Below are 26,042 nucleotides of genomic sequence, written 5' to 3'. Positions count from 1 at the left end.
TATTATATTTTTTTGTTTTTAGTCGAACACAATTGCTGATTTATCAAAAAATAACTTAAGAGATGAAAAGTTTTTTTCATTGGTTTTCTGTTGAAATTATTATAAACAGCTAAATTTTGTTGGCATGTGTTGAAAATCTGATAAATTTGTAAATATATATTTTTTAAATTTTGTTGAATTTAAGGTTAAAAAATAGAAGAGCAAATACACGTAATAAAAATTTGCATACATAATTTCAATTCAACATTTCCCTGCAAATCCCGTTAAATCTGACGTTTTTGAAATGTCAATTGGGGGAAAAATGCGTTTTAGCCATTAGCGAAATTTTTACCAGAGTTTTGAGACTTCTGGCTTTTTTCTCATGTCAAATAATTTGTAATAAAAAATCGAATGACTATAGCTTAGTTTAGTCCATAGTCTAGTCTATAGTCTAGTCTATAGTAGTCTATAGTCTAGTCTATAGTCTAGTCTATAGTCTAGTCTATAGTCTAGTCTATAGTCTAGTCTATAGTCTAGTCTATAGTCTAGTCTATAGTCTAGTCTATAGTCTAGTCTATAGTCTAGTCATCTATAGTCTAGTCTATAGTCTAGTCTATAGTCTAGTCTATAGTCTAGTCTATAGTCTAGTCTATAGTCTAGTCTATAGTCTAGTCTATAGTCTAGTCTATAGTCTAGTCTATAGTCTAGTCTATAGTCTAGTCTATAGTCTAGTCTATAGTCTAGTCTATAGTCTAGTCTATAGTCTAGTCTATAGTCTAGTCTATAGTCTAGTCTATAGTCTAGTCTATAGTCTAGTCTATAGTCTAGTCTATAGTCTAGTCTATAGTCTAGTCTATAGTCTAGTCTATAGTCTAGTCTATAGTCTAGTCTATAGTCTAGTCTAGTTAGTCTATAGTCTAGTCTATAGTATAGTCTAGTCTATAGTCTAGTCTATAGTCTAGTCTATAGTCTAGTCTATAGTCTAGTCTATAGTCTAGTCTATAGTCTAGTCTATAGTCTAGTCTACAGTCTAGTCTATAGTCTAGTCTATAGTCTAGTCTATAGTCTAGTCTATAGTCTAGTCTATAGTCTAGTCTATAGTCTAGTCTATAGTCTAGTCTATAGTCTAGTCTATAGTCTAGTCTATAGTCTAGTCTATAGTCTAGTCTATAGTCTAGTCTATAGTCTAGTCTATAGTCTAGTCTATAGTCTAGTCTATAGTCTAGTCTATAGTCTAGTCTATAGTCTAGTCTATAGTCTAGTCTATAGTCTAGTCTATAGTCTAGTCTATAGTCTAGTCTATAGTCTAGTCTATAGTCTAGTCTATAGTCTAGTCTATAGTCTAGTCTATAGTCTAGTCTATAGTCTAGTCTATAGTCTAGTCTATAGTCTAGTCTATAGTCTAGTCTATAGTCTAGTCTATAGTCTAGTCTATAGTCTAGTCTATAGTCTAGTCTATAGTCTAGTCTATAGTAGTCTATAGTCTGTATAGTCTTAGTCTATAGTCTAGTCTATAGTCTAGTCATAGTCTAGTCTATAGTCTGTCTATAGTTCTAGTCTATAGTCTAGTCTTAGTCTATAGTCTAGTCTTATAGTCTAGTCTATCGTCATGTCTATCCTAGTCTATGTCTAGTCTATAGTCTAGTTCTATAGTCTAGTCCTATAGTCTAGTTCTATAGTCTCGGTCTAATGTTCTAGGTCTATAGTCTTAGTTCTATAGTCTAGTCCTATAGTCTAGTCTATAGTCTAGTCTATAGTCTAGTCTATAGTCTAGTCTCCTTATAGTTCTAGTCTATTAGTCTAGTCTATAGTCTAGTCTATAGTCTAGTCATGTTAGTCTATAGTCCTAGGTCTATCGCCTAGTCTATAGTTCGTCATAGTCTAGTATAGTAGTCTTATAGTCTAGTCTATAGTTCTAGTCTATAGTGTCTCGGTCTATAGTCTAGTCTATAGTCTAGTCTCGTAGTCTAGTTCTATAGTCTAGTCAATTAGTCTAGTCTATAGTCTAGTCTATAGTCTAGTCTATAGTCTAGTCTATAGTCTAGTCTATAGTTTAGTCTATAGTCTAGTCTATAGTCTAGTCTATAGTCTAGTCTATAGTCTAGTCTATAGTCTAGTCTATAGTCTAGTCTATAGTCTAGTCTATAGTCTAGTCTATAGTCTAGTCTATAGTCTAGTCTATAGTCTAGTCTATAGTCTAGTCTATAGTCTAGTCTATAGTCTAGTCTATAGTCTAGTCTAGTCTATAGTCTAGTCTAGTCTATAGTCTAGTCTATAGTCTAGTCTAATCTATAGTCTAGTCTATAGTCTAGTCTATAGTCTAGTCTATAGTCTAGTCTATAGTCTAGTCTATAGTCTAGTCTATAGTCTAGTCTATAGTCTAGTCTATAGTCTAGTCTATAGTCTAGTCTATAGTCTAGTCTATAGTCTAGTCTATAGTCTAGTCTATAGTCTAGTCTATAGTCTAGTCTATAGTCTAGTCTATAGTCTAGTTTATAGTCTAGTCTATAGTCTAGTCTACAGTCTAGTTTATAGTCTAGTCTATGGTCTAGTCTATAGTCTAGTCTATAGTCTAGTCTATAGTCTAGTCTATAGACTAGACAATCTTGTATTTATAATAAATATAAGATTGTAAAAGATTGAATTAATACCAAAAGAAGCTTGATTTGATCACGATTCGTACTTGATTTTAGAACTCAAAACATTTCAGCAAAAAATTTAATTACAAAAAACCGATTTTCATATTCCGTTTAAGAATGAAAGGAATTTGATTGAATAAAAATCAAGATCACCATAATTTGTTTGTAATTCGCTTTTAAAATTTTAAAGGACGAATAATGCATGGGGATTAATTAACGAATGAAATAAATTAATAACATTGTCGTGTGAACATAGCATTAAAAAAAATCTATCAAATAAATCTCTACATTCTACACTTAAGTGCAAGAAATTTCTTCTCTTTTCAACATTTGATATTGAACATATTCCTCTTTAAGTACACACATTCCTTTGCAAATTAATCATTCATGTATTGCACTTACTTGGGGTGATGAATTGGAATGTAAGTACGAAAAAACATGTGTTTTTTATCATGAAATAATAAAAAATTCAATATGCAAATAACAGAAATGGTTTGATATACAACTAAATGAAAAGAAATTTACATTAATCATTTATTTTAAAGATAAAGTTAGTACAAAAAAGTGTAGAAGACATAAATCCATAATGTCAAAATGCAACACGTGTTGCCACAGAAGAACACAACAGCAAGAGAGAACAAACAGTTAAATCACTTAGAAAGTCAGTAAATATTTAAGAAATCTGCAAGTCATGTGTATTATATTTCAGGTTTAAAATTATTATTTATTAAATTCTAATTCTATTTTAAGGAAATCTGTTGAAATTCACACTTTTATTGAAATATGGTTGCTGCATTTAATAAATTTAAAATTCAATTGTGGAACGTAGACTTTATTTAACATAATATTATTAAGTTTTAACTCAAACCAATTTGCGTCATTTACTTGTTAGTTTACCACAAAAACTTATCAAACGTATTAAAATAATTGTGAGAATATTTTTTGATTTGGTTGTGACGAATTTTATATACACTTCAGCATAAAACATATGAAGTGACTATATTCAATAGTGGCTATCTCTAATTTGTATGAAAATTCTGATATAATTTTCAAAGAAAAAAAATATTTTTGGCAATTTTTTAAAAATTTTGGAATGTTTTCTATTTTAAAAAAAGAAAATTTTCTGAAAGCAAAACTTTCTATCTTTTAGAAAAGTTGCTTATTTTAGATAATTTTATATTGCAAAACAAGTTTTCTTACTAATTTGGATATGCTGAACACAAATCTATCAATATATTTAAAATCGACCTAAAGTTTTTCAAATTATCGTTCATTATAATACTAATTAGTTTAGTGTCATTAACATGTTTAACTATATAACGTTGATTTTGGACCAAAACATCATATTATGTTGGTTTTTTTAACAATTTGCATGACCCCTGTGATATCTGGGGTCTTCATCCTCAGACCACGGACGTCACTTAAGCGACTCGGTTACAAACGGAATGACCAACTTTTCTTATTAAGGTAAAATGTATTTATAGTCCACGTGCACTTGACATGGAAAGTTTTTGGTCTCATTTTTATACAAGTTTTTAGTTTTTGAATGAAATGAATGAACATTTTTATTTGTTGAATGAATATTACTGTTCATTGTGTTTTTATTCTTTTCATGGATTGTAACAAATGTACGACAATATTTTTTTATAAAGAAATTTAAATATAAATAAATTGCTGGGTGTAAACGACTATTTTTCTTCTCTTTTTATTTGCTATTTATTTTTATTCAAAGCAAAATGGATTTAAACAAATGATAATTTTGTATGGGTGGTTTTTACTAACATTTTACTAATTCAATGGGTGGTACAAAACAAACTGAAGAAATTTGAAGAATATAAAAGATCTAACCTTATAATCCATAAAATCCTATTTTATAATATGTGAACATCAGACGTATGAGCTATATATTCATTCTTAAAATAATTACACATCGGAAATGTTTAAAAAAATCGATAATAATCTAATGTTTAAGCTAGTTATACTTGAATCTTTTTTTAATCTCATAACATACTTAATTCAATCTTATTTCTCACTTAACTCAATCTTAACGCAAACTTATATATAATTCTCATTAAGTTTTCGCAATAAATAGTTGACTTTTTGACAAATAATATCACCATATTTAATATGTGTGTTTAAATTCTTATGTGTATTGATTAGTATTAGGGTTCTATAGTTGAAACGAAAAGTCGACTTTTCGACTTTTTGCATTTAGTTAAAAGTCGACTTTTCGACTTTTTGCATTTTATGAAAAGTCGATTTTTCGACTTTTTTCGTTTAATTAAAAGTCGACTTTTAGTATTTTATAAATAGTCGACTTTTCGACTTTTTCCGACTTTCCGATTTTTTGCGACTTTTTGACTATTTTCGACTTCTTTCGACTATTTTTTGACTTTTTTCGAGTTTCTCCGACTATTTTAGACTGTTTGACTTTTTTCCACTTTTTCAAAATTTTCGACTATTTTTGACTTTTTTCTACTATTTTCGAGTTTTCGACTTTTTCCGACTTTTTTCGACTTTCCAACTTTTCGACTTTTATTTACAAAGTCGACTTTTCGACTTTTTTCATAGACTATAGTCGAGTTATCGACTTTTTTGGAACAAAATAGTAGACTTCGACTTTTCGACTTTTTTCGACAAAAAGTCGATTGTTCGATTATTCGAAAGTCAATTTTTAGAACCCTAATTAGTATTAAGTCTCAAGTACGAATCGTGCTTAAATCAAGGCCATTTTGGGGTTAATTCAATTGTTTAACGTTTAATTTAAAGAACTCATTAAAATCTTAACTTTTATGAAATTTAGACTTAGCGTTTTTACTAACAATAAACAACTGAAAGAACATACAATTTTCACAAAAAGCATTTAGCTTTATCATTTTTTTTTTGAGTTTTAAAATCTTTTAAAAATATGACACCTAATATTTCAATTGTGTTTTTGTTACGCCTAATAATTTTACTTAAACAGAGTTAATTGGCGTGTCTAGAATTTTCTGAAGCAAATCAAATGCAATAGAATTTATTGTAACAGAAATAGGTTTTTTTTTACAATTTAAATAACATTATTAGTATTACAAAAGAAACTAAAAATAAATGTTTTATAAATAAAGCAATCAAAGTTAAAGGTAATGCTTATAGAAATTCAAAAAGGAATATTTTGATGAAATTTTGTTCTTTTTTAAGGTTTCCCATGCTATATGTGTGTTTGAACTTAAGCAGTTTTATCCATAATACACAAATAATATGATTTTGTATACATCAAATTAGAAAACCCTTATATTTAGGTGTTATATGATTAAAAGATCAAGTCTAGTCTATAGTCTAGTCCATAGTCTATAGTCTAGTCTATAGTCTAGTCTATAGTCTAGTCCATAGTCTAGTCTATAGTCTAGTCTATAGTCTAGTCTATAGTCTAGTCTATAGTCTAGTCTATAGTCTAGTCTATAGTCTAGTCTATAGTCTAGTCTATAGTCTAGTCTATAGTCTAGTCTATAGTCTAGTCTATAGTCTAGTCTATAGTCTAGTCTATAGTCTAGTCTATAGTCTAGTCTATAGTCTAGTCTATAGTCTAGTCTATAGTCTAGTCTATAGTCTAGTCTATAGTCTAGTCTATAGTCTAGTCTATAGTCTAGTCTATAGTCTAGTCTATAGTCTAGTCTATAGTCTAGTCTATAGTCTAGTCTATAGTCTAGTCTATAGTCTAGTCTATAGTCTAGTCTATAGTCTAGTCTATAGTCTAGTCTATAGTCTAGTCTATAGTCTAGTCTATAGTCTAGTCTATAGTCTAGTCTATTAGTCTAGTCTATAGTCTAGTCTATAGTCTAGTCTATAGTCTAGTCTATAGTCTAGTCTATAGTCTAGTCTATAGTCTAGTCTATAGTCTAGTCTATAGTCTAGTCTATAGTCTAGTCTATAGTCTAGTCTATAGTCTAGTCTATAGTCTAGTCTATAGTCTAGTCTATAGTCTAGTCTATAGTCTAGTCTATAGTCTAGTCTATAGTCTAGTCTATAGTCTAGTCTATAGTCTAGTCTATAGTCTAGTCTATAGTCTAGTCTATAGTCTAGTCTATAGTCTAGTCTATAGTCTAGTCTATAGTCTAGTATAGTCTAGTCTATAGTCTAGTCTATAGTCTAGTCTATAGTCTAGTCTATAGTCTAGTCTATAGTCTAGTCTATAGTCTAGTCTATAGTCTAGTCTATAGTCTAGTCTATAGTCTAGTCTATAGTCTAGTCTATAGTCTAGTCTATAGTCTAGTCTATAGTCTAGTCTATAGTCTAGTCTATAGTCTAGTCTATAGTCTAGTCTATAGTCTAGTCTAGTAGTCTATAGTCTAGTCTATAGTCTAGTCTATAGTCTAGTCTATAGTCTAGTCTATAGTCTAGTCTATAGTCTAGTCTATAGTCTAGTCTATAGTCTAGTCTATAGTCTAGTCTATAGTCTAGTCTATAGTCTAGTCTATAGTCTAGTCTATAGTCTAGTCTATAGTCTAGTCTATAGTCTAGTCTATAGTCTAGTCTATAGTCTAGTCTATAGTCTAGTCTATAGTCTAGTCTATAGTCTAGTCTATAGTCTAGTCTATAGTCTAGTCTATAGTCTAGTCTATAGTCTAGTCTATAGTCTAGTCTATAGTCTAGTCTATAGTCTAGTCTATAGTCTAGTCTATAGTCTAGTCTAGTCTAGTCTATAGTCTAGTCTATAGTCTAGTCTATAGTCTAGTCTATAGTCTAGTCTATAGTCTAGTCTATAGTCTAGTCTATAGTCTAGTCTATAGTCTAGTCTATAGTCTAGTCTATAGTCTAGTCTATAGTCTAGTCTATAGTCTAGTCTATAGTCTAGTCTATAGTCTAGTCTATAGTCTAGTCTATAGTCTAGTCTATAGTCTAGTCTATAGTCTAGTCTATAGTCTAGTCTAGTAGTCTAGTCTATAGTCTAGTCTATAGTCTAGTCTATAGTCTAGTCTATAGTCTAGTCTATAGTCTAGTCTATAGTCTAGTCTATAGTCTAGTCTATAGTCTAGTCTATAGTCTAGTCTATAGTCTAGTCTATAGTCTAGTCTATAGTCTAGTCTATAGTCTAGTCTATAGTCTAGTCTAGTCTTTAGTCTAGTCTATAGTCTAATCTATAGTCTAGTCTATAGTCTAGTCTATAGTCTAGTCTATAGTCTAGTCTATAGTCTAGTCTATAGTCTAGTCTATAGTCTAGTCTATAGTCTAGTCTATAGTCTATTCTATAGTCTAGTCTATAGTCTAGTCTATAGTCTAGTCTATAGTCTAGTCTATAGTCTATTCTATAGTCTAGTCTATAGTCTAGTCTATAGTCTAGTCTATAGTCTAGTCTATAGTCTAGTCTATAGTCTAGTCTATAGTCCAATCTATAGTCTTTCACAAATTTCCATGCCTGCTACGAAAGAAATCAGTATTTACATACCGATAAAATTTATTTAAAAAGTATTTAAGAAAATAAATAATTTTAAATATTTATATTTGTCGAAAGCTTAAGGGATTATTGTATTATTGCAATCTATAGAACAACATTAACCATTAACAATATGTATACAATTTTTTAAGTATGTATTTTGTGTGTTTATAACATTCTAAGCGTTTTTAAGCTGTTTGTGTACAATTAACCATTTGTTGATGATGATGATTTAATTGTATTGATCGTCCATACTAATGATTATTGACTTTATAAAAGCCACAAAGTACTTTCGATAATTAACTTAAAATGCTCATTAATTACTAGTTAAACAAGCAAATGTTTTTGAAAATGTTGATATTTAACATAATGAACTGCACAAAGAGCTGCAGTCATTTACATAATTAGAAAATTTTGATTTCAAGAGAAGAGAGGAAGACTTTAAATGATTTGCTGGCATTTGTGTCATTGAGACAGAAATTTTCTTTGAAAATTTATAACAAAGTCATTGAAGTTAAAATTTTGAAACATTTAGAGGTTATTTTCAGGGTTTGAGTAAAATGAAACGTATTAGGTTTATTGATTTAAGAAAACTCAAAATTAAGTTCATTAACATTGAATTTTAATTAAATAAATTTAAAAATTTTCCACATCCTTTTTAAAATGGTTCTTAAACCACTATACAAACAATTAAAATTAGTTAGTGGGAGGCTTCTTTTTTTAAAAAAGGATACAATAAAATTAATTAAAAGTTGTTTTGTAAACAAATCCTTCGCACAGATACAAAGTTCGATAAAAACATATTCAGCATTCTCATACGGAGACCAACACAAACAAATATGCGTTGACCATTTGTTTGAATAGTAAAGTGCGGTTACACTGAGAGAAAAGATATTATTGATTATATCAATCATTTAAATATGGTTACTGTGATCCTATATCTTTTTTTTTCACAACCATATTATGTTCAATTCTTCACTCAAACGAGAAATAAGAAAAATATTGTTAAATTTCTTGTGTGTCATATCAGAAAGATTATTATATGCACTTCTAGCCATATTTTTCTCTGCGTGTAAATGCAAAAATAAGTAGATGGCTGGATGAATGAATTGTTTACGCTGGTAAAACAAAAAGATTAATTAACTAAATTTGTTTAACAATTATGGCAACAATTATTGCGTATAAATACACTAATATCATCAGCACATCAACCGTCACTCACACTTTTAAATATATGAATGTATGTATGTATAAGGAGGCATCAGACAGTATACAAATATGTATAAATTATTGTTTCCGTACTAAAATGAAATTTTAAAATTGTTTTTGTTTACATTATTTCATTGGCCATATTATTATTATTATTGTTGGGGCAATAATCTATTGTTCTTTGTGTTATTTATAATTCGTTTTCTTCATATTCATATGTTGTGTGTGTGTCCGGAAAGCTTTTTCAACTTCGCCTGGTATGCAAAATAGCCTTTGTGTAATTTTTGAAAAAATATATATATAAAATTCAATACCAATCAAACCTTATTTGCAGGAAACATTTCCCAGCTGTTCGGTCGGACAGTCCCGAACTCCCTATTTAACCTACCACATAGGGTTACACTTAGCCACCAACTGTCCAGGTAACTAGCTATTTTAACATGTGCTTGTCCTACGAGGAAGTCAATCGTCACCCCATAGGTTACGAAGAGGCAGACAAGTGCTTTTTAAGTGTCCCCTCTCTCGCTTACAAAGGGGACACTAAAGTGACGATTATCTTCAGCCTCGTTTACAAAGAGTACATCCGTGATGAAAGACGAATTAGAGCCAACCTGGTGGTTAGACGTTAGTGGAAATCTCTGTCTTTTTCGGATGCATTGACTCTTTGTCGAACTGCAGGGTTGTCAAGAGTTTAATTTTCTTAACTGCTCCTGTTTTGAACCTATAGTTTTTTTAAGAGACAAGAAAGGTGGGCGAATGTACTGGAATGTTATTAGAATTCGGTAAAGTAATAGACATGGAAAAATGGTACTTTTTAAGACTACTGAATAACTTTTAAGTTGTTAATTGACTAGTCTATTGGCTAGTCTATTGACTAGTCCATTGACTACTCTATGGGCTAGTCTTTTGAGTAGTCTGTTGACTACTTAGTCAATCGAATAGTTTACAAACAAATCTGTTGACTAATCTGTAGAATAGTCTGTTGACCAGCCTATTGACTATTATATTAACAAATTGATTGACTTGTCTATTGACTAGTCTACTATGATCTAGACTATTGACACGTCTCTGAATTAGTCTATTGACTAATCTATGAACTAGTCTTTAAATTAGTCTACCGACTAGTCTATGAACTATTCTATTGGCTAGCTATGAAGTTATCTATGTCTACAGTCAAAATTTCTATAGACTAGTCTTTTGACAAATCTATCCGGAGGTGCTACCAGTACCCCAAGTCTGCCGGAACTATAAACTGGTGGTGTTAAATGTATCCTCAGCCCTTCCTTGACTTGGGGTGGAACCAGAGCACTTATCAAATCCGGTACCACGGAAACCGGTAGGCAACTGGGCAGTGTTTAGGACTTTGTCTTTTTCCGTTTATAACTGGTCATGTTAAATGTATCCTCAGCCCTTCCTTGGAATAATTTGACTTGGGGTCGAACCAGAGCCCTTATCAAATCCGATACCAAGAAAACCAGTAGGCAACTGTGAAGAGTTTAGGACTTTATCTTGTTTCATTTATTACTGATATGATGATATACCTCAGAGAAGTGGCAGTGGGGCTAATCGTTTCGATAGGAGTTAATCGAATAATATACGGAATAGATGAAGGGGTATGCGGGCCTTACTTTACCCGTATTCTAGAATAGGAAGCTAAGCAACGGAGCTGCAATGGTCAGAGATTAGATAGCTCAAGTATTCGAGTAAAATGCTTGTACTTGGACTGGCGGAACAATGTATGAAAAGTGCCACTTGCTTGTACTCTACAAGGCACATAAAGGGGCATTGGTAATTTTTCTCAAGCTCAACCTGTAGTTGTAAAAGTACCATCGTGAAATAGACCATTTGACAGCTGTTCACAAAAAACACTCGACTTCTGTACAATTGCTTGTAATTGAATTTCGGCCAATTACAATAATGATGAATTTTCAATTACAATTACTTGTAATTAAAGTTTAGCTAATTACAAATTACTTATAAATGTAATTGAAGAATTTCCAATGGCAATTATTAGTAATAGTGAATTTGTTCTTTAATAATTACAGGAAATAGTAATTGGCAATACTAAATTTACAATTACAAGTAATTTCAAATGGAAAAATTCAATTACAAACACTTGTAAAAAAACTTCAATTACAAGTAATTGGTTATTGATGTATTACGCATTACAAGTAATTGTAATTAACAAAATTTCAATTACAAATAATTGTAATTGGTTATTGTTCTTTTACAGATTACAAGTAATTGACCAATTAATGTATTACTTTATGTAATTATTACCCCCTAAGAATGCTGCATAGTATTAGGGACTACTGGTAGTATGAGTAATATTTATTATTTTAGCACATATCGTTAATGTCACCATTCTTTCCTAACCTACTGTATATGCATTACTTCATATTTTTTTGTAAACCTCCTATCAGTTTTTCTTGCGTACTATAATATTGTAATTAAATATAATCGATATTGATGTAAATCAATAATATTACAAATGTTTATTTTCACATACTTGCACCAACGTGTGCATGTCTGTTCACTCTTGTATACTACGTGTGTATAAGAGAAAATTTAATACCAACAATTATTTTCATGTAAATTTCATTTTATTCACTTTTTACGTGGTTTTATTACAATTTTTGTTTTAATTACTTTTATTTCTTTCGCTCAATTAACATTTTATTGTAAACAAATACTGATGGTTTGAACACAACGACAGCAACAATAATTACAAAAAAGGGCTGTCATTACTGACACTTTATAAAAACGAAATCTCTTTTGTTTGTTATTTTTTTTGGTGTTTTTTTGTGTGTGTTTCTTTATAAAGTGTGAACTTTTGTTTTTATGGTAATTAAGGGCCTTAATATTATTTAACTTTTTGTTTTTATTTGTTATCACTCATACGCCTTAATACGTTTACGCACAAACAAATTATACACGCGATTGTTGTAAGAATTATTTTGTTACTAAATACATTATATAGCCGATAGTTGCTTCAGTTTTAGTTTAACACTTTTTTTTTTAATAAATCTTTTTCAAGGTTTTTCTGTTGTTTTTTTGGTATTATTATTTCATACATGTTATGAAAATGAGGGAAGTATGAAACTTAAATTATAAGTGGATTTGTTAAAGAAAGTTTTTAGACAAAGAAAATGTTTATAAATGGAAATTAAAGAAAGCTTTTCATGAGAAAAATATTATTGCTAAAAAGTCGAAAAAAGTACTTTTAAATAATACTTTTTTTTAATATAAAATCCATATACTTTTCTAAGCATACTTCCCCTTAAATCATATTCATGTTAGGTATTATTTTTGTTTTTTTTATTCCTATTTTTGTAACGTCATAGTATTAGTTACATTTTAACTACTATTTTTACTCTGACATAAGCCAAAAACAGTTGGATACTTGCAAACAATCGATAGAGCAAAACTAAAAGACAATAAAATATAACACTTTGGGTATTATTTCCAAATTTAAGCGCCAAATATAGAACTTTTTTTGTTTATTTTCACTAACAGCCAGCAATGACAATTGAAAAACTTTTCGTAAATTCCTTAAATAATAAAAATCACTAAACACAACAAGTAAAACATAAAATTTTTTATTTCAAAATACAATATTAAAATTTTCTTTATTTTTTTTTTTCTGCAAAAACGTTGTCTTCGAAATTTTCAATAACTATTTTTCTTTTATATTGTAACACATTTGCAACGTTTTCGTGTTGTGTTTGCTATAAAGTCTTCCGATAAACTGACAGACAGACATTCACAGCCGGCTTGTAAAACATGCAAACACTTATAGGGAGCAAAAAAATTAAAAAAAGCGAAAATAATAAAATTGTTGTTTTTAGTTAAAAAGGCACAAAAAATAAAAAAAACACACACACACACATACAAAGACAGCAACTAATACATTTACTAATACAACTACATTATAAGTGAAAAACCCTCGATATTTGCAAAAAAAAAAAAAAAACAACAAAATATATTTGCTACAATTTTCTTACATTGTGTGAGAATTTTTATTAAAATTTCGATATTCTAGAGCAGAACACAGAGCTTACAATCTGTGGGTTGTTGATGGTATTTGGTTGATATGTTATTAAGTGTATTTTTAATAAACACCATTTCCTTGTTAGAATCAGCAATTTACAGTTTTAAAGGATGAAGAGCATTTTTTTTATTGTATTACAACATGTTGCGCGACTTTTATCTTAAATTACGTAAACTTATTTAATCAGAACGAAAAATCTAAAAGCTTAGATAACTAAAGCTTTCATATTTCCCATAAACAATTTTTGAAAGCTTTTGTTCAAGAATCATTAGTGCCAGATATTTGACAAACTTAAATTTTAAAATTTTAAAAAAATATGTAAGTATTTCTTGAGCTTACAATAGACCTACAGACATGCTTTTATTAAATATTAAAAAAAGCTCTCAAAAGCTTAAATTTTACTTGACTATAACTTTAAACTTATTAATGAGCTTTCATAGTTAATGTTATATTCACTTATTTTCTAACCCCCTTATTCACAAAATGTTTAAAAAGCTTTTAGTTTATTATGGATGATCTTCACATTATGAGCTTTAAGTAAGAAAAGCGAGTTCTAAACATAGTTAAAATAGTATTGCTTAAACTTTTAAAAAAGCTTGCTTAAAAAATATGCTTTAAAAGTTCACAAATTTTGTATCTTTAGGTATGACAAAGATCATTGAAAATATATTGAATTTAATGTTTAAAAATTTCAAAAGCTTTTTATTAATTAAATTTATATGACTTTCTAAAAAGTTTTGAATTTTTTACTTTAACTGAGAGAATACTTCAATGCTTGATCTTTTACGAACTCTTAACTTAATGTTTTATAATAATAAAGCTTTATAGTTTGCAATGATTTTTCGCTTATACAAAGCTTTTAAAATGTTGAAACTTGTTTCACATTTTTAAACCGCATCAGATCTAAATAAGTAACAAACAAGCTTTTAAAGGATTTTATGCTAAATTTTGACAAAGATCGTGTACAAAAGCTTTTTAAATTTATGATTTTTTTGTATTAAAGCTGTTAAAAAGCTTTCTTATAAAAATATGTTAAAAAGTTACCAAATTTTGTTTGTTTAAGCTTGCAAATATCATTGTAAAGATTGAATTATATGTAAAGTTTGGAAAGCTTTTTATTAAATTAAGTGTTTTATTAAATAAAGCTTCATAACTAATATAAAGCATTTAAAAAGTTTTGAAATTTGTTTTTATCTGAGATCTTTCTTGATGCTTAATCTGTTTTTAATTCTTAGCTTTAGGTTTCATAATAATAAAGCTTTACGGTTTGCAAAAAATTTCTGAAAAGCTATATAAAAGTTTTTCTGAAAAACTTTAAAGCGTTTTAAAGTTTTGAACTTTTGTTTCCATCTAAGAGCTTTCTTTAATGCTTAATCTGTTTTGAATTTTTAACTTTAGGATTCATAATAATAAAGCTTTACAGTTTGTAATGAATGTTCTGATAAAAGCTTTTCTGAAATTAAATTTTTTATTTTATCTAAGAACTTTCTTTAATCCTTTTTTAAGCTTCATGATTCATAACAATAAAGCTTTGCAATGATTTCTAACTTATTTAAAAGCTCAAACAAGTTTCAGACTTGAAACAATAAAGCTTTGCAATGATTTCAACTTATTTCAAAGCTTGAAAAAGCTCAAACAAGTTTCAGACTTGAAACATTATTATGTATAATTTGCAATAGCTCTAAAGCCATAAATTGAACTTTAAGCTAGATAAATTGAAAAGCTTTCAAAAATGGAATATTTTTATAAAAAAATTGAGTTAAGTTTTTAAAAAAAAAAAATCTGAGAAATGGTGCTTAACTTTTTCCACAATGCCATCATATGAACACATGTGTATGCTAAACTATATTGGTAGACTGGTTTATTATATACTTGATATTTTGTGGTGGGCGCCTATAGACAACCTGACGTCCATCTAATCTTTATATGTGATATATGTATATTCAGCCAGTTAAAAGGCAAACAAGCAAGTCCAATAGATAAAATAAACAACAGCACCACCACCATGAATATGACTACAACTGCTACAAGTTATTGTAGGCTGTCATATTATTTTGATTAGATTTTTATTATAAAATTAAATTTAGTTTTTTTTTTTTAACGATTGTTGTTGATTTTAACAGTTGCAAACTGCTTTCAACGAGAATGTTCAAAAATTATTGTTAAATGAAACGATTTTTTTCAGTTTAGTTTTCACATTAAAGCCACTTAAATGTTTAATTGAATGATTGAATTTCGTGCATGCGACTGAACTGTGACTGATAACTGGGAGGAAAGTGTAAGTGGGATTTAGTGGAACATTGTTTTTTAAATTAACACTATAAATAGACTATTGTTTCTTAATATTGATTGACATTTTGGTTTTTGGGGAGAAGAATTGTTAAATTTCAAATTATAAATAGAAAACTATAAATTAGTTTTCATGTTTCTTTAATCGAACGTTTTATATTGGGAAAAGTTATATTGACAAAATTTAATTCAATTAAATTTCTAGTTTCAAAAGAAAGCTTTAATTAAATGTATTATTAGGCTTATAAAATTTGCAAAATTTAATTAAAAATAGAGGAAATATATGCCACAAAATAAAATTTTATTCCTTTTAAATTTTCACCACAAATACATAGTTACGCATCATAAACTAAACTTTAAATTGACAATAATGAAGAATGAAATTTCATAACAAATGTAAACTATAGTGTAGAACAAAAGTAAACCTACAGATAGATTAAAATGCGTTAAAAGAGTTGAAACAATATACAACAATAATGAACAAAATTTTATCGAGAATCTGTTATTACTATTATCGAACAAGTCTTAGGATTAGTTCGCTTCTCTACAGGTCATTGAGCGTACGTTGACTTTCATTTATCACTGTTAACGTATTCACATTTCAAACAGAATAGTACCGAACATTTCCATGCATCGTTTAACAGTATTTTACACATTTATTCTTGTAAAAATTACAACAATTTTTACATAAACATAAATAAAAGTTAAATCGGTCAAGGTCGAATTAGAATTTGGTTTAATGCATAAGTTTGCTATACAACTTATTGATAGCGAATTTGTTAACAATAATAACATTTAAGGGTTTTCCGAACAAAAAAAAAACCTTCGACCATTTATGCACCGAATTCTGCTCAATTTAATACAGTAATAAATTTCATAAATTTTTATTATTTTATAGTTAAAAACCCCTTTACAATGTTAAATTCACTTAAGTATTAAATTCATATGGGAGGTGCCACGCCCACTATTGTAAGTTCACCCAATTTTCCAAATGTTCATATTCATTTCAATGTTGATCGAGCAAAATTTTGAGGATTCCAGCTCTAACGGTTTCTCAGATATATGAATTTTTGTATTTAATGCATATGGGAAGTGCCACGCCCTCTATTGTTTATCCTCTACAATATTACCCAAATCTTTACATGTATGTCAAAGTTGTTTATGTAAAATTGGAGGATTCTAGCTTTAATAATTTCTTAGATATACGATTTTTTGCATTTAATCCATATAGCAAATGCCACGCCCCCTATTGCTAATTTATTCACAAAAGTTCATATCGATTTAAAAGTTACTCGTGCAAAATTTGAGGATTCTAGCTTTAATAGTTTCAGAGATATACGAGTTTTTGTATTTAATTTATATCGAAGGTGCCACGCCCCCTATTAAATGTTCACCCATTTTTATCTTAAATATTTAAATTAATACTATAGCGTCTCCGACAAAATTTCAAAACTCTAACTGTTATATTTTTTCAGATATACTAGTTTAATATTTTCTTTACATGGGAGGTGCCCGACCACTATAGCGAGTCCGCTCATTTTGTCCTCAAATGTTGAAATGGATGTCAAAGTTGTCCAAACAAAACTTGGGACTCTAGCTGCCGCAATTTATGAGATATGCAACGTTTAATACTTATTTTTAGTGGGCATGGCACCAAGCCTACTAGATATTGCAAAACAAGAGATAACCTATAGTTCCTTACAGACATACTGGAGGACACTATGAAAATTTCAAGAAAATCGGTCTAGGCTTTAAGCCGTCAATAAAGTCTAAACAAACATTCATACAAAATCACATTCATTTTTATATTTGTAGATGAGATAAAGTGAATTGCAGAGGTCTGTTATCAAGTATGGACCCTAGGTGGAGGAATTTGAATGCCTATATACCTTATTGATATTTCATTTTATACCGATATTGAAATTGATGGGTTTATTATGAACATTAAACCGATTTTCAGGAGGAAGCATACATATATGAAGCCTAGATTTATATGTGATCCGATTTTGGCCAAACTTGATAGTATTGATTTAGGACTATAAAACAGATTCAGCCTAAATGAATCAGTAAGTGACACTTCGGAATCATGGACCGATTTCATATTTTATGGTCAGTGTGGATGCGTTACAAACATCAGCTCAAATACATTATACCCTCGCTACTGTAGCGTTGAGGGTTTTAAAAATCATTCACTGTAATGCTGCACGAGATGTTTCTTCTTAACTGTCATTGTAGACCTCAATGTTTTAAATTTCATGTCGTGTTTTGGAGCAGTTATGGTGGTAGTAGGCGGGTAAGTGATGGAAATAATAATAAAACATCACTTCACATTTTTTGACATGACAACAAATTGATAATAATGTTATAAATGATGATGAACATGTGTGCACGAAGCTGTTCACATGCTGTGATTATTGCTGATGTGTAAGTAAGCCGAGTAGACGTTTATTCAATACGCTGTTGAATACTGCAGAAGCTATAACAATTTATTTTTTACAGTAACTGATAAAATAAGGTCTCTACCAGTGAGCGTATGAGTAATATTAAATAAATCAATATTTAAACGTGGAATATGTTTGTATATTTATTAAGCTTAACCTGTCTTAGAATGCTCAATAACACTCAGTGACAAGTGGCCTTCACTAAGGCTCCCAAAGTGCTAGTGACGTAACTAGTTCCCTTTTAGTTTACTTTCCTCTAAAGAAAGTATTTTTTCAAGTTTAGTCTAATTTCAAATTCTTTTAAGTTAGTTAGAGCCCTATTATTAAAGAACTTTAGTACTCTTTTATAGAAAACAATGTTATACTTTTTAATTGAAATATAATCATAATTACTAATATTGTTATTAAAACTATATTAATGCTAAGAAATAACTTAAATTAAAAAAAATATATCTTAGTTATTTGTAATCTTACCCTATAAATGTGTATAAATTAAATAGTTATGAACGTACCTGAAAGGAAACATAGAAAGAAGAAAATTATTAATTAATAAATTTTATAACAAAAAGAAAAACGGAGAAAAATTTCCGCTTATAATCATTTCTTTATGAGATTTTTCTTTCTATAACTTAAATTATTAAATATTTAATAGTTTGTAATAAAAAATGTTCCAAATTTATGCTTGTGTGCTTAAAAACAATTGCTATTAATGATATTTAAGTTGGCGTCTTAATAACACAGTTCAACAAAAAAATATAATGTCTTATAACCTGTCATAAACCCGATTTAAATGAAGAGAATAGTGGTGGAACATCATAAAGAATTCTCGTAGAAATGACTGCAAATAATCTTTTGAATATAAGAGGGCTTCATATTTTCGATTCTTCTTAAAATTGAAAAGAATAAAACTATATATACTCAAAGAGAAAGAAGAAAGAATTGAGTAATCCGTACTCAATACAATCTGGAGAGATTTTAGAAGTACGGTTTTCCTTAAATCAAGAAAAAACAAGTAAAAAAGTATAGTCGTGCGTGGCCGACCATAAGATACCCTACACCAGTTATGAGTATTTCAAAAATGTGTATTATTTTTAACAATAAAGCATTTATGTTGAATTTTTCCTTAATTTTGATATATTTTTGATGAAGAAATGATTGGTTTGATTACAAGGATTACATGGACACACAGTCGGACGGACATGGCTTAATCGATTCAGAAAATTCGGTTTTAATTAAGCTCATATGCAAACTAGATTTCAGATAGAAATCTATATAGAAATATATATATATATATATATATATATATATATATATATATATATATATATATATATTCATGCATTTGTTTTGAAGTTCCAATTGGGCGAAGAGCCACGCCCATATTAAGAAAATATTAAATCCGTATATTTCAGATAATTTAACAGTTAGAGTCCTCAAAATTTGTCGGATCCACTTTAATGTCAATATCATTACTTATTACAAAAAGTAGGCGGATGGTCACGCTCCCTATTGCTAGGGGGCGTGACACCTCCCATATAAATTACATACAAAAATTTGTTTTTCATGGAAACTATTACAGTTAGAATCTTAAAATTTTGCACGAATAACTTTAACATCCATGTAAACATTTTGGAGAAAAAAGAGCGGACTTTCGTTAAATAGAAAAATTCATATATCTGAGAAACTATTAGAGCTAGAATCTTAAAATTTCACTTAATGAATTTTGACATTCATCTGAACATTTAGGGTATAACGGGCGGAAGTTCAATGGGGAAATTGGCACCTTCCATATGAATTAAATATAAAATTTCGTTTATTTGGGAAACGAATAGAACTGGATTCTTAAAATTTTGCACAAATGATTTTAATATTCATTTCCCATATGTAGCATATTGTAAATCTGGAAAGCTATTGTAATTAGAATATTCAAAATCGTTAAGAGGGTTTTTTTATTTATACATATTGCTTTTAGGGTAGCAAAGCACACTGGGTATAGCTAATATGATTGATAAAGATTTCCGAAAAATATTGAAATAATCCCAAAATGGGCTTGATTTGAGCTCGATTTGTACTTGGTTTCAGGGGGGATTAGAAATGAAAGAATAGAGTAATCCGTACTAAAATCAATCCGGAGCGATATTAGAGGTATGGTTTTCCTTAAATAAAGCACAAGATTTTTGATTCAAATACGGATTCGTTAAGTACGCGAAAAGCTAATTTAAGCCTTTTTTAGGGTCAAAGTTGATCTTTGGTTTTATTTAACCAACTTGATTTCAGATATAAATAAGACTTATAAAGGTTTCCGTAAAAGATTGACATAATCCCAAAATGGGCTTGATTTGTGTTCGATTCCTACTTGATTGCAGGGGGGATTAGCAATGAAAGAATTGAGTAATCTGTAGTAAAATCAACCCGGAGCGGTTTCTTTAAATCAAGTACAAAATATTTGATTCAAGTACGGATTTGTTAAGTACGCGATAAGCTAATGTTAGCCTTTTTTGGGTCAAAGTGATTTTCGGTTTTATTTAAGCTCAAATGTATACTTGATTTCATATTGATAAAAGAATCCGTAAAAGATTGAAATAAACCCAAAATGGGCTTGATTTGAGCTTCGGCGGGATATTTGCAATCATCATTGATCTTTAATTTGATTTCTTTTAAAAACCCGGCCATAATTCAATGTTCTAAGAAGTCTAAGAATCTTTTTCCATTATTAGTGTAATTTTGAATATGCGCATTACAATGAAATGAAAATATTTTGGTTAAAGTTTTACCTTTCTTTTAAGCAAATCATTTGAAATGATTTTTGATCTAATAATTTAATTGGAATGAAACGCATGAACATATTTTTTTGTTTCAAAAAACAAAAGATTTCAATGCAGTCAAGTGTATAGTGCATGTCTGAGTTAAGTCGTGTGTTAAAAACAAAATAACGTCAACCACTGTTAAATACTGCAACTTGGAATGTGTTGATATTGCTGTTGTTTTTTTGTTATTGCAACTAGATATAATATCTACGTGATAGTTCATATTTTTACGTTTAAGAATTTTTACCAGATGTTTACAATTTTAATATTCTTGCTATGAGTGCGCTGGCAAAAGTAAAATATGAAGAAAAATTGTGGTTAAAAATAAGTAAGTAATCAATTGTAAGTATTTTAAAGATACTTGCAATATATTCTTAAATAAATATTTATAGAAGTAAAAAATTTTATTCTCTTTTACTTTATTCAAAAATACAGTCATTCACTTAATAACATATAATTCTCATTTGGTTAATAATATTATTACAATAAGTTATTGAGCTATCATCATATTTAATATGTGTGTTTAAAATGTAATGTGTATTTACATATGTAAGTAATTTAACTTCTTTTTGTAAATAAAATTTTTTTTTTAAAAGTACTGAAATCAACAACGAATTGAGCTCAAATTAAGCCCATTTTGTTATTAATTCAAACTTTTACATACTTAAATCAATCTTATTTTTATCTCAAATCAATTATGCATTTGAGCTTAAATCAAACCCAAACTTGTAAAAATAAGTACATTGTAAGATCACTTTGACCGAAAAAGATTTTTAGGTATCCATAATTGAATCAAGTATTTTGTACTGATTTGAGTACGAATAACTCAATTTTTTTTGAGCGTAACTTTATCGATACAGCCTTTTTGTGCAAATACTTTGGGAAATAATATTGTTATTTTTGTTATTTTATAAAGTCATCCTTTTTTGCCTAAAGGTGCGGATTATTAATGAATTTATATTTTTAATTAGCAAATAAACTGGTTTTGAAGCGATAATGATAACATTTTAATTTGTTAACTAATTAATTATTTACTTTAAAAGTAATTTTAATTTAATCAATGACACGTGTGTAAATAAGTTTTTAATTTTTTTTTTTGTTAAATACTATCATTGAAATTAATATTTTGTTGATTTTTATTGTCAATAGGCTTTGTTATTTAAAGGATTATATTATTTCAATTATAATTATAAAAATAAAACTTTTAGAATTACATATTAAATGTATATAAGACTGGCAGCCATTTTGAAGTTTTCACATATTGAGTTATTGATCGTAGATCCAAAAATTTTATATATCGTCACCCTATATTCATAAAGTGCGAACTCAATTTTAAGCAAAGTGGATTTTTAATATTATGATCATTATTAGTATCAAAAAATATCATATTATGATCATTATTAATATAATAATATATCATATTATGATTAAATATAGTCCGAATATTTCATCATAATATAGTTTTATTAATCATAATGTGATGTTGTAGTATCAAGTAACCATATTATGGTTTCATATAATCATATAATAGTTTCAAGTAATCATATTAATGTTTCAAGTAACCATATTATGGTTTCAAGTAATCACATGGCTTCAAGTAACCATATTCGGCATAAATTGTTTTTTTTTTTTAGTTTTCCTTTAAACAAACACGAGACTTCCAAGCACTGGTTATTTCATAAATAAAAATTAATATATTTGTTGTAAAAATAATTACTTTTCAGAGAATCATTCTCAAATTTATAATTGTCATAAATACATGTTTACAGTAACTAAAATATTGATGAAATTCAATAAAAAAAAAACAATTGTTTGGTTACAACAACAAAATATTGTTACAAAAAACATAGAATAGTTGTCCTAACCATGTCGAACCATGTTTTTTCTCTGCGAATAGGTTATCGATATATTCATTGTTCTTATTATATTCTAACAATGTCATCCGTTTGTCTGCAGTAGGGCCTAAACGATTGTAGTTAGACTTTTTGTCTATATATAGGACTTGAATCGAAGTACGATTACACCTAGGCCCTATACAACTGGTCCCAAAGTGTACAGTTGAAGCAGTCATAAATATTTCCCAGAAATTATACTTGAAAATATCTCGAATATCGGTCCATATTTAACCCAAAAAAGAGCCTGAGGAAAAAAATTCTAAAGTGAGTTTTTTACTTAAACAACCGCAACATGGATCTCAAATTTGAAAATCTGTTAAAAACTACTAAACTTATAGTGTGTTAAATTTAAACATCAGAAATAACGCTTTTTCACATCTTTTGCACTCAAAAAGTAGTAAATTCTAATAAATATATTTAAGTTCCTATTGTATCCTATTCCTACCTCTATTTTACACCGCCTCATTTTGCATGGAAAGTGATGCGACTTAGACCCAAAATAACTTTGGAAGTTTGGTTTTTTGAATCTGTTTAAAATAGATTTATATCGAACGTCAACAATTGAGCTTTTTTCAGGATATTTCTTTGAAAATGTTCCACAGATCGGCCGTCGTTAGAAGCAAAATATTTAGGTTTTAAAAAACTAAGGCTTTTGTTGCGAATCAGTCTATTCTATATAAATGTATAAAAAACGGTATTATAGTATTTTTTGTTTTTTTATAAAAGTCAAATTAAAATGAATTTCTAACGAATTTTATTTGTATTTTTATTGCTACAAACATATTGTATACATATTTTCATTATATTTGACTATTTTTTCATGCGTTTATTTTCGTTCTGAATTTTTATTGTATTTTATTAATAAAAGGCCATTTGCCGCCATTTAACAGACAGATAAATTATCAAATAATGTAGGCATCATTATAAAAATCATTATCATTATTATTTCTATAGTCGTGTTATCAATAACAATTTTTGATTATAATCATAATTTATTTATTTTTATTGAAGATTATTAAGTCGTTTATTTAAGTGAAAATAATTTAAACGAGAGTAGTAGTAGTATTTGTCGGGGCGAATAAAGGGGAGAGAGCAAATAATAGTTTGAATTAATCATATTATTGGAGGGGTTTGTTTGTTTTTGGACAACTTGTTGCTAGGGGTAATTGTACTCAAATAACCGGGGGCAAACTAATAATATGTATTGTTGAAACTCATAAAAATATTGATCAAAAACTATTCGACTTTTGTGGTCTATGGACTTGGAATTCCGTTAGAAATTCTTTTTAAGAGAAAACATATGTATTTCAAAACCTGGTTTCTAAAGAGACAATTTTAAGTCAAAAACAATAAATAAAAAACTAGTTCGAAAATAATTCAAATTGAATAACGCCTTTCATTAACTCATTTTAGTTATGTCTACACGCAGAGAAAAAACATGATTCAGCATGGTTAGGACAACTATTCTATGTTTTTTATAACAATATTTTGTTGTCATAACCAAACAATTGTTATTTTTATTGAATTTCATCAATATTTTAGCTACTGTAAATTTGAGAATAATTCTCTGAAAAATAATTATTTTTACAACAAATATATTAATTTTTATTTATGGAATAACCAGTGCTTAGAAGTTTTGTGTTTGTTTAAACGAAAACTAAAAAAATAATTACAATTTATGCGAAACACATTAGATTAACCATATTATATTTAATATGTAACCATAATATGGTTACTTGAAGCTATGTGATTATTTGAAACCATAATATGGTTACATGAAACAATAATATGATTACTTGAAACCATTATATGATTATATGAAACCATAATATGTTTACTTGATGCTATGGTTACTATGATGCTACAACATCACTTTATGATTAATAAAACTATATTATGATGACTATATTTAGTCATAATATGATATCTTATTATATTAATAATCAATATAATATGATACTTTTTGATACTAATAATGATCATAATATGTTTTAACTTTAACCATAATTCTAACCATAATATTTTGCTCTTAGATTAAGGTAACCACATTCATATTTTTTCTCTGCGTGTAGTGTTGAATATTAAAAAATAATTATTTTTTTACTAAATTATAACATAAAACGTGTGGTCAATGCTCTACTTAAATATTTACCTTTCATTGGCAAATTATGTGTTGCTGTCCTTTCAGTTTCTTTTAATTTTCTTAAATTTCATATATTTTCTAAAACAAAATGTCTAAATAATTTATGTTTGATGATTGGTTTTCAAACTTAATACTCATATTAAAAGTCCAGACGTTTTTAAGTTGTGTATTTCTCAATTTCTTTGATTTTATTTACCAAGAAGCGTGTCTGTCTGTCTTTATAGAAAATTTTATTTTTAATTTCTATCATCAATTACAGCAATTACTTGGCAAAATGACCTTGATGAACAGCATCCATCAAATGTCGTAGAAAATAGACAGTGGGGCGAAGCAGGAAAATAAGGATTTAAAATTTATTCTTCAACTGAACTTGATAATATATTTTAAGGGACTTTTTTAATCGAATTTTTTTGTATAATTCATTCTCATTTCTTGTTTAATTCAAAAATTCATTAGCATCCTAATATAATTCTTATTTAGTTAAGAATATTTTTGCAATAAGTAGTTGAGTTTTAGACAAATGTTAACACCATATTTAATATATGTAAGTGAAAATTCTGAATTCTAAAATCAAGTAGAAATCGTGCTCAAATCAAGTACATTTTGGGATTAATTCAATATATAATATCATTATATTTAATATGTGCGTTTAAATACTAATGTCTAGGTATTAGTATTAAGCTAGTTTTTTGTGATTAATAGAAAAATTTCTGAACTCTAAAATCTAGTACGAATCAAACTCAAATCAAGCACCATTTTTTGTATATACTTTGACAACGGATGGTATTGAAAAATTATAAACAGTTTGGTGTCAATTTGGTACCAGGCGTGTATATTTATTTTTCCCTCTGTGTAGAACGTAGCATCTAAGTTGATCCTAGAGGCAAGAATGGAAGGTTTTTAGACTAAGTAGTTGAGTTTTAGACGAATGATATTACCATATTTAATATATGTAAGTGAAAATTCTGAACTCTAAAATCAAGTACGAATCGTGCTCAAATCAAGTACATTTTGGGATTAATTCAATATATAATATCATTATATTTAATATGTGCGTTTAAATACTAATGTCTAGGTATTAGTATTGAGCTAGTTTTTTGTGATTAATAGAAAATTTTCTGAACTCCAAAATCAAGTACGAATTAAACTCAAATCAAGCTCATTTTGTTATTAATT

At 28.3% G+C, this 26,042-nt stretch overlaps 1 protein-coding gene across 12 annotated transcripts in view; it reads right to left on the bottom strand.

Annotated features, from left to right (window-relative positions):
- Window positions 1–26,042, bottom strand: part of LOC119604981 (cytosolic purine 5'-nucleotidase) — a 76,612-nt gene that overhangs the window by 26,025 nt on the left and 24,545 nt on the right. The window contains exon 1 of one of the 12 annotated variants that reach the window (XM_037957906.1): window positions 12,854–12,985. The exons of the other annotated variants lie outside the window; for them this stretch is intronic. The gene's annotated coding sequence lies outside the window, so the exon portion shown is untranslated. Of the gene's footprint in view, window positions 1–12,853; window positions 12,986–26,042 lie in introns of those variants that run through there. 12 annotated transcript variants of the gene reach the window in all.

This window comes from Lucilia sericata, unplaced genomic scaffold, assembly GCF_015586225.1.
Source record: "Lucilia sericata isolate MDLA Ls3-8-SP2 unplaced genomic scaffold, ASM1558622v1 Contig000448F_arrow, whole genome shotgun sequence".
Lineage (NCBI taxonomy): Eukaryota > Metazoa > Arthropoda > Insecta > Diptera > Calliphoridae > Lucilia > Lucilia sericata.
Note: the sequence above shows the minus strand (reverse complement) of the source record. Positions and strands in the feature narration are given on the sequence as shown.